The 10,976-nt window shown below is 41.9% G+C and overlaps 1 pseudogene; it reads left to right on the top strand.

The window, feature by feature from the left end:
• Positions 1-288: 288 nt before the first annotated feature.
• On the top strand, positions 289-995 carry LOC136135305 (large ribosomal subunit protein uL15-like; annotated as a pseudogene).
• Positions 996-10,976: the final 9,981 nt, after the last annotated feature.

The following is a 10,976-nucleotide window of genomic DNA, read 5'->3' as shown; positions in this document are numbered from 1 at the left end:
TAGCTGTGGTAATTGACAAGACGTCACATGATGGATAAGCCTGGTCACAACTCAGCTGGCAATGGGTATGTGGCTTGATTGGTGTTGACCTCAAGCAGTATTTCCAAACGTGAATGTCACTGCCGAAATTCATACCACGTCTTCAAAATTTGCACCAAGTACCAAGACTTCATAAATTTTATCTCTGTAACCACAGTTTTTGTTTCTATTAGCTACAGCATCCACTCATGAAAATGTTGCAACTTCAAAAATATTAACATCTCATTTGTCTGGGTCACTGACCTACCATCCAAACTAAGGAAGAACCATAAAATTCAGGACCACGGGAGCCATGGCGATGGCCACATCAGCAAGAACCAGAAGCACTGGGGAAGCGGGGGTCATGCTAGTGGCAGGCATCACTATACGATCAACTTAGGCAAACACTACCTAGGTTACTTTGACAAGGTTCGTATGAGGCATAACCACTTAAAGAGGAACAGAACTTCTGCCCCACTGTCAACCTCACTAAATTATGGACCTTGGTCAGTGAGCAGACATGGGTAAATGCTACCAAAACCAAGACTGGAGACACCCCCATCACGGATGTGATACGATCATGATACTAAAACGTTCTGGAGAAGAGAAGCTCCTAAAGCTGCCTGTCATCATGAAGGTCAAATTCTTCAGCAGATGAGCCAGGGAGAAGATTAAGGGCAGGAAGAGGGGTCTGATATCCTGGTGGCTTGAAGCCACATGGATTTCATTAAATGCTAAAAATTGCTTTAAAAAATTAACAGCACAAAAAGTTGGATGTCATTCAATGTCCTCCCTGTCACCCCTTAGTCTGTGGAAGGATATCTCTGCACGAGCACTGCCTTCCAGCTCTCGGCTCTCACACTACAGGTTCCACTGAAGAGAAAGGGGAATTTTCCCAGCCACTGATTTGTCAGCAGTCAGGAGCAGCTTCCGGGTTGGGTGTGGAGAGCACGCTGCACAAATTGTTCCATATCTGATAGTTATGTTATGGGCCAGAAATCTCCAGCATCTTCCTAACTTTTCTCTACCTGCATGCACAGCATGTGAGCTCCCTTCCCCCCTCCAATCTTCTTCCCTGCTTGCCAACTTGGCAAAATCCTTTGTCATCTTCAAAATTATTCTGACATCGTCTCCCCCATGAAGTATCCCCTGATCCTCCCAAGGAAAATTAGTCTATTCGTTCTCTCCCAAAACACGATCCCTTGTGTGCATTACCACGAGTGCCATATAATGTCTTATATCACATGTATTTATTTACATGATTGTTTACTTTCTCAAGGGAGCAAATTATGTCTATTCAACTCTGTCAATTTAGTGAGGGATGCTCCGCCCTGCTTTCACATTGAAATCACCTGAGGAGCTTTTAAAAATGCAGATGCCTGGGAGAATCCCCAGAGGTTCCGGTTTAATTCGTCTGGGGTTTGGCATTAGATTGTATTTCTTTTTATTAAATTGTTTTTGAGTGCCAAGGAGAAGTCTAATGCACAGCCAAGGTTGAGAGCCGTTGCCCTTGTACCTAGGACAGGGCTTGGTATACTATACTCTGTCATTTAACTGTTTCATGTTCCTTATGTTTAATGCTCTTAACCTTTAGCAGATTCACCCCTACAACTGTTGTTAAGATGAGTCACCAAAATATCACTCCTCCCTGAAAAACTAAACAAACCTTTGATATAGAAGTCTCCATCTATCAGTGCTCTCCTCCTAGGCAGGCTCAGAAAAAAACACTCAAGAAATAACTCCCTCTCAAGGACAGTGGCTGCCTGTTGACTTCATCTTTTTTGCATGAAGCCCACACCTACCCTGGGAGATGCTCTGTGGCCCAGAAACAGAACTCTGGAATAACAACAACAAATCTGACAGAAGCCCCCAGAATGTTTGAATCTGCCGACTTCTCTCCTCCCGCAGCCTCGGAATCCAAAGCCTGTTCAAACTGCTTTCCAGTAATTCCATATTAGATGAGGGCACTGTTATCAAGAGGGCTGCATAGCCATCTGTGCAAGATTTTTCCCATTTTTTTCTGTTTTGACTTGGAGGAGGGTTCCCGTTGTGGTGCTCAGATGCAAAGACAGAAAGAGGCTTTTGCAGTAGGTAGACGATGGTGCGAGCTGGGAGCCACGTATTTCTGAGGTTACATGGAAGGGAAAGAAGCTTGAAGAGTTCTCATCATAATGACATGTTCAGAGCTTCCCTCACTGGCCCTTCCCTCAGTGGTTTGATCATCTGAAGACAATTTGGGGATGCTCTGATATTAATGATGTTGACCCCATTTGCTTCCTGGACCATAAATGAGGAGCCCCATTCCTCTCCTTTGTACCTAGCTTAACCTGGAGGCCGGCCATCCTTCTACATGGTGCTGAGTTACACATATTCTAATAGGCAGGCCAGGGTTAGACTTAATGAAAGCAGACAGATTTTGATTCTTCCCCTTTATTATTTTGAAAGCCATATTAACCCAGGCAAGGCTGACCTTATGAAAGCTTCAGTGAGAGCCTGCCCATGTGGGGCGAAGTCATCCCTCGTGTGATGCTGAGAACCCATCATTCAAAATGCATCCTTTGAAACTGAGAGCAGCTAGTGTAGTGACAGACACCTGTCTCATCCCCATTGTAAAAAATCACACCAACCTTCAAGGACCAATGTAGAGTCCAAGAAGCTGGAGGCATATGATGCAATTCATTACCTGGCATATCATAAAATCGAACTCTCTTTTATTTCTGATGGACAACTTTGCCAGATGAAGTAGAGAGAGAAAAGGTTGGTTCTAGACAAAGAGGATACACTCTCAGATATGAGGCAGAGCGAGGAGACTGGGAATGAACGCTAGCATGTGGGCATTGGGCGTCCTATTGAGCACAAAGGGGACAGACCTGCCATTTTAAAGATGCAAGACCTAAACAGACAATACAAAGAATTAATAATGATTATACTTAGCATGTGGCAAGCACTTTCTATGGGTCTGGAATTGTTCTAAGAGTTTTACATGCATTGTGCCCTACAGTCCTCATCAGTACTACATTATTATCACCCTTATTTTACAGATGGGGAAACAGAGGCTCAGGAAAGTGATGAAATTTGCCAAAGTCACACAGCCAAGAAACAGTAAAGCAGGGATGTCATTCCAAATAATTTGATTCTCCAAAAAGTGCTGTTGACTCTTCTGATATACTGCCTCATGATCAGGGAATTGGATATGCACTCTTTATTGGAGGGTGTGGAATCTTAGCATCCAGGGGATGGTTTGAAGTACTAGGTGCTGGGAAGGCCAGGTAGGGTTCACCAGACACAAGCCCCATGCATTTTCCTTGGGCTGCCCTGATTTCTTGGACTAGATTCCACCACCAACTCTGACCACAAGTTGATATCCATTTCAGATATCATGAATATGGCTATGGGCAGCTTGGAGGATTTCCTTGCCCACTGGCCATTAATCTGTGAGCACTGGCAAATGGAAATCATGCTACTCAGTCAACCAGAGGCCAAAGTAACCTGCAATTTTTAGACGACTTTTGGTCTCTTAAGTATACACTATTGGACTAACCACCATGCTCAACAAGCCAAGGTCAATCAGTCTGGTGCAGGGTTTCTCAGCCTCAACACTGTTGACATCTTAGAATGGAAAAATCTTTGCTGTCGGAGGCTGTTCTGTGTAGGATGTTTAGCAGCATCCCAGGCCTCTACTCACCAGATGTCTACAGCACCCTCTGCTCCAGGTGGGATAACCAAAAATGTCTCCAGATATGGCTAAATATCTCCTGGGGGATAAAATTACCCCCAGTTGAGAACCACAGGAGAGTTCCTAAACTTTAGTGTGCCTCAATCACCCTATGGGTTTGATAAAACAGAGATTTCTGGGCCCCATCCTCAGAGCTTCTGACCCAACAGTCTTCGAGTGGGTCTAAGGATCTGCACACATTCCAGGCAGATGCTTCTGCTACTGGCCCAGAAACCACCCTTAGGGAACCACTGAATTGGTCCATTCCACTATGTGTCCAGAGCCATGCGTGTCATTAATCCTGAGTGTGGATGGCTCTGCGAAGACCTTCCTCACCTGCTAGAACAACAAAGGTTTTGGCTTAGACATTAACTCTCAGTAGAAGAGCAAGGTCATGGAGAGAAGCCTGGAATTAGATTCAGAAGACATGAATTTGAGGGCATTAAAAAAAGCCTGGATGAGTTATTTAAACTCTCAAAGCCCCAATTTCCTAATCCATAAAAATAAAGCCAAAAAAAGTGACAACCAACTTACTCTGGATTACTGGTGACAATGAAATAACCCAGTGTACCCCAAACTTTGATCATCCTCAAAATACATCACAATGTCTTACCATATCTACCACAACCTGAAATGAACACTTCTCTTTAAATGAACTCACTACTTAATCATCTACTTTATCATAAGAAATAATATCTGTGAAATCAGTTTTCCCTTGATAATTATCTTTTCCCAAATAGGCTTTAAGATAACTATTAAAAATCTCTGTGTACCACTTAAAATCATCTTTTACACCTCCTGTAGTTCATGTTTTCACACTTTGGGAACAGTAAGGTATTTGTGAGGGAGCTTTATAGGTTGCAAGTGTTGTCAGATTCAAGGTGCTATTATCAATTTTGTCTAGGCAGGGCAGTTGTTGTAACTGTCTGGAAAAGGGAGCAAAGGTTGAGACCAGGAGCCCTTCCCTGATGTGAGCTAATGCAGCTAGTGTACATTCTCCTTCTGCTCTTAAAATTTGGCTGTGTATCAGGAAATGCCACTTGAACCTGTTCTCCCATCCCCTTCAGTCTCTTTCTAATATGCCCTAATGCCGTTTCAAATCGGAGATGATGAATTAAAAGGGCAGAGCAAACTGGAGCCAGTAGGAATGAACTTGACACTAACAAGATCCACCTGAGCTTCAGTATTTCTCTTGTGATTACCAAAAACAGGTCTCACTCCAGAAGAGACCCATCAATGGCTTCAGCACAGCACCGCCTGGAGAGGACGTCACTTCAGAGCCTGGCCCATGTCTGCCTAGAGCAAAAGACACCTTCCCTGCCTGCCTGCGATCATGTCGCTTTTGGTTTTAACATCTTCTTGGAATAGGCTCAGGTCATCAGGTAATTGCTTCTCACTATAAACCAGTAGCTCTCCCTTCTGTGTGTATGAGACTCACCTCAGAAGCTCTTTGGAAAATTAATGCATGTGCCCCATCCCAGACCATTTGAATCAGAATCCCTGGAGGTGGGACTCAGCATCAGAATTTTTAAAACACGTTTGTTTTAAAAATCCATATGTGCATCTATGGTCAAGAGCATGGTTTTAAGTGGAGAAAAAAAAAATCTTTACACATTTTGAGTCTACCTGTAACCAAAGGACTTCTGCCTTAGAGATACGCATGCACCAATGTCGATTCTAAGAAGAATGCCATGGCCTTTTAGCCACGTCCCCCTGAGCTTGTGCACTGACGTTTTCTCCTCTCCAAATGGCAATTTATTCTGTTTTCCACCTCAAGACTCAAAGGAGGGAATAAAAACCTTCTGCACTTTTGGTGCAGCTACTATGGAGGTTCCTTAAAAAACTAAAAATAGAACTACCATATGATGCAGCAATCCCACTCCTGGGCATATATCTGGAAAAGATGAAAACTCTAATTTGAAAAGATACATGTACCCCCAGTGTTCACAGCAGCACTAGTCACGATAGCCAAGACATAGAAGCAACCCAAGTGTCCACTGACAGATGAATGGATAAAGAAGATGTGACATACATACATACATACATATATACATATATATATATATATATATATATATATATATATATATATATATATACAGTGGAATACTACTTCAGCCATAAAAAAGAATGAAATAATGCCATTTGCAGCAACATGGATGGACCTAGAGATTATCATACTAGGTGAAGTAAGCCAGACAGAGAAAGACAAATATCTTATGATATCACATATATGTGGAATCTAAAAAATATAACACAAATGAAGTTATTTACAAAACAGAAACAGACTCACAGACATAGAAAACAACTTATGGTTACCAAAGGGGAAAGGGAGGAGGGGTAAATTAGGAATTTGGGATTAACATATACACCCTACTATATATAAAATAAATAAACAAGGACCTACTGTCAAGCACAAGGAACTATATTCAACATCTTGTAATAACATATAAAGGAAAAGAATCTGGAAAATAATATATATTTTTAAAAACAAACAAAAAAAAAACTTTCTGCATTATTGAGCATTTATATCAACTGACACTGTTCTACATGCTTTATACATAAATCACTGGATTGTCTTAATGAGATAGTACAGTTGCAATATTTATTATAAAGGATACCTATCAGATTGTCTATCTAATAAAACCACAACTTCTGGGATCTCCCCCTTACGTTTTTCTGAGACCACTTTCTCTTCCCTCCATCCACGAAGTTCCAAGGGAAGCTGCCATTTTGGCCCAACGTTACTCCCAGCCTTTAGACACAGATGATTGGGCTAGTGTTGGACACAAGCCTTAGCCAGGCCAATTAATCCCTTCCCTGAGAACATAGAATGTGGAGGAGATTGAAATGGCAATTAACCCCTTCCCTGAGAACACAGAATGTGGAGGAGATTGAAATGGATTGAGAAATAGGAAAAAAAAAAGGAAAAACAAAGGTCTTCTGCATGAATAATCTAGTCACATGTAAACTAGAGGTGCCTGCAGTCTTATTATTTTTTTTTTTGAATTTGTGGGAAGTAAAGGAAGCTAGAGTAAGTGAACAAAAATGAAGCAAACACGCAGAAGCTCAAATAATGGAGGGAAAGTCTACATGGCATTCAAGGCCTTGATTATTTCCATTTGCTCCTGGGACTCAGACCTGCTTTGGGGCTCTGTGAGGTACCAGTATTCTTATAATAAATCCCTCTATTTGCTTAAGCTAATCCGAGTAGGTTTCTGTTAGTTGCAAGCAAAATAAATTAATATGACTATGCCTAAGATACAGAGGAGGGGTGTAAGGAAGTATAAGACTTTGGCAGATTCCCTATAGGAATTTACAATCTGGGAAACACAACAGAAAAATCGAAGATCTGGAGTCAGACACAGCCCAGCTCCAAACCCTCACTCACCAGCTGTGATACCTTGGGTATCACCTCTGTGAACCACAGTTTCTTCACCCTCATACAGGATACCAATGTTTGATGTGGATGTTGTGAAAATTAAATAGTAGTATACTGCCTTGTACTTTGCTGGGGCCTCAACTAACCAGAATTCCCTTCCCTGTGTTAGAACTAGAAGGGATTTTAGGGAACAAAGCGGAGAAACTGCTGAGATATGAGCACGACCTGGGTTTCATGGAATCATAGTGCCCTTAGCTCTCCCCTTGCTCCTGGCTGAGAGAGAAGAGGAGGTAAGCCAGCATGGAACCCAAGGAAGCTGTTTCCACACTCCTGATCCCATGCAGCCCAGAGGGCATCAGAGCAGCCAGTTATGATGTTTTATCCTAAAAGTTCTCAGTGAAAGCAGGTGGAAAGAGGAGGTCACAGAACTTGGAGCGCAAAAGAAGAGAAAAAGTTCATGGCTATGTGTGCTTTGAAGTCTTATTCTAAAATAAAAATTAGGAAAAAAACCTGGGTCTTTGAATTGAAAGTTGTCAGGATCCTCATTAAAAGTTTGACTTTTTCCCATACGAATCCCAAGTAATAGAGGAATATGAGAATGACATTTGATTATTTCGGGGTCATAGGAAAAGTTAGGCTTTTGAGCCAGAGAGACCTGGGTTCAAATTTTGATTTTTTGGCTTAGATCTATAGCCTGCAACAAGCCACATACCCTGTTTTAACCTCAGTTTACCATCCTCATCCCATTAAATGGAACTAAAATGCCTAATTTATTGGGTTGCTTAAAGGAATTAAATAAGATTCTTGTATAGTGTCTCCACAGTGTCCAGCACATGATATGTGCTCAATCAATAAAAATTGTCACATCTCTAAAGCCCATAAAGTTTTAAAAAAATTTTATTGAAGTACAGCTGATTTAAAATGTTGTGTTAATTTCTTCTGTACAGCAAAGTGACTTAGTATGTATGTGTGTATATATATATATATATATATATATATATATATATATATGTATAAAATATATATTCTTTTTCATGTTCTTTTCCGTGATGGTTTGTCACAGAATATTGAATATAGTTCCCTGTGCTATACAGTATGACCTTGTTGTTTATCCATCCTATATATAATAGTTTGCCTCTGCTAATTCCATTCCATTCCCATTCCTTCCCTCCCCTCTCCTCCCTCCCCCATGGCAACCACAAGTCTGTTCTATCTGTGAGTCTGTTTTTGTTTCATAGATACTTTGACTTGTACTATAGATTCTACATATAAATGATATCATATGGTATTTGTCTTTCTCTGTCTGACTTACTTCTCTTAGTGTGATAATCTCTAGGCTCATCCGTGTTGCTGCAAATGGCATTATCTCATTCTTTTTATGGCTGAGTAATATTCCATTGTATACATGTACCACATCTTCTTTATCCATTCATCTGTTGATGGACATTTGGGTTGCTTCCATGTCTTGGCTAGTGTAAATAGTGCTGCTGTGAACATAGCAAACCCCATAAAGCTTTACTGTGGCCCTAAAGAACATGAATTTTAGGATCAGACACAATTGGGTTTGAGTTCCACTTGTAAATTTATGACCGTGTAAAATTACTAAACCTTTCAGAGCCTCAGTTTCCTTCTCTATTAAAAAGGAATAACAGGGCTTCCCTGGTGGCGCAGTGGTTAAGAATCCACCTGCCAATGCAGGGGACATGGGTTTGAGTGCTGGTCCAGGGAGATCCCACATGCCGCGGAGTAACTAAGCCTGTGCACTACAACTACTGAGCCTGCACTCTAGAGCCTGCGAGCCACAACTACTGAGCCCACATGCCACAACTACAGAAGCCATGCACCTAGAGCCTGTGCTCCACAGCAAGAGAAGCCACCACAATGAGAAGCCCACACACGGCAACAAAGAGTAGCCCCCGCTCGCTGCAACTAGAGAAAGTCCACGCGCAGCAACGAAGACCCAACGCAACCAAAAATAATTAATTTAAAAAAAAAAAGGAAAAACAACACCTACCTACAGTGAACCCTGATTTTGACCACCCAGATCTATTTCCTTTTCTTCCTCATGGAGTATTTTTTTTCGGGTACCATGATTTTTCCAGGTGTCCATATACTTCTGGAAGACTGATCTCACCCTCAGCTCCCTGGGCGACCTGATTGGTCTGGAGGAAATATTCTCTCAATTGATTTGGAAAAAGCATATGACACAGTTCTGGTAATGAGACAAGAGCAGGAGATTACTGGGGACTTTTCAGAAAAGTTCCATCTTTTCAAGAGTCTCTTTCATTTCTAGATGTTGTCTGGTCCAGAGGTGATGCCTGGAGCTTCTTTAACCATCTTGAGATAAGCCTATGGGTGAAACTAACACTGAGGAAAACAGAGAAGGGTAAAAAGAGCCTGGATTCGTGCATCTCTGTTGATCCTCTGAATCAGCCTACTTTGAAACCTGTCTTACCTCTGAGTTTCCTGTTAACAGGCAGTAATAAGTGACTTATAATTGAAACCAGCTTGATGTACAATTTCTGTTACTTGTATCCGTAAGTATCCTGACTGATGAGTGCTCACTGAGATACCACATGCAAATCACTAGTCACAGTCAACCCTGGAACCCCAGTAGAGGCACAACAAACAGTTAGCTCTTATCATTGATGTCATCATAATCATTATCACTATTACTAGCTGACAATAATAAAAACAACAGCGGAAACTATAAAAATAACAGCAAACACTGCTTATGTGCCAGGCACCATTTTAAGTGTTTAACATACTTAAATTATTTAATCTGCACAACAACCCTGTGAGAGAGATGCATAATTACAAGAGTTTTACAGATGGAGAAAATGAGGTTCAGAGAGATTAAGTAATTTCCCTAAGGTCACACAGCTGGTAGGTGACAGAGGCAATACTTAATACCCAGGCAGCCAAGCACTAGAATTTATGATACAGAGGAGAGAAAGACCACGAGGAAATCTGATTCGATCTCCTGATTTGGCCTCTCCCTTCTTCCTTCCAGCTTCTAAGCAAAGTCAAGGCAGATGAATAGGGTCCATTGGGAGGGACCACCTTGAAGTGGAAAGGGGACTGATTTGGGAGGCAGGGATTTATGTGTGGCCTCAAGTAAGATAACAACGTGACTCCATTGCCTACTTGTTAAAGGGGCAGGGGAGGGTTGTCCACCTTATGGGATTGCTGGGGGACTAGGTAGAATGCTTCCCATTCATTGTGGGGCTCAAAGGCTAAATGAGAGCTATTAAAGATCAGCTCTTACGGCATCAGAGTATTTGCCTACCTTTCTCCCACTTGCCAGTTGCCTGCTCTGTTTCATTTAATGATTACATGAAGAGGATAAAAGACTTAAGGAGACGGTCTGAATGCCAACCAAAACATCAGTTACCACTTTAATTTAAATCCCTTTATTTGCTCTCCTCACTAAGAAGTCTGATGATAATTTCCTCCCAGGGCTTCATTTCATAACCAAGGCCTATCTGACTCATTATCTCCCTGTCAACATCAAGAGAATGAAAACCAGCCCTCTAGTACCAACTTGTCCCTGCTCCGAGTAGAATCTGGGAGGGAGGAGAAGTCAAGGGTGAACTCCCTGTAGGGGTCATTAACTCTGAGAACAATATCCAAGGATTCTCGGCCAAGGCCAGCCCCAGACAAGGGTACAAATGCCAGTAACCTTCTGAATAACCTCAGGGGGACACCTTAGAAGGAGGAAGCTACAGGGTCAGGGCAGAAGAGCTCACGCATGGCAGAACTGATTATAGCATGCGGTTCAGATTTGTGAATCATACCACACCCACACACACACATACCACAAAATTTCAGCTCATTTGAAGTTCACACTGGAACACAGGT

Source organism: Phocoena phocoena, chromosome 15, assembly GCF_963924675.1.
Source record: "Phocoena phocoena chromosome 15, mPhoPho1.1, whole genome shotgun sequence".
NCBI classification, from domain to species: Eukaryota; Metazoa; Chordata; class Mammalia; order Artiodactyla; family Phocoenidae; genus Phocoena; species Phocoena phocoena.
Note: the sequence above shows the minus strand (reverse complement) of the source record. Positions and strands in the feature narration are given on the sequence as shown.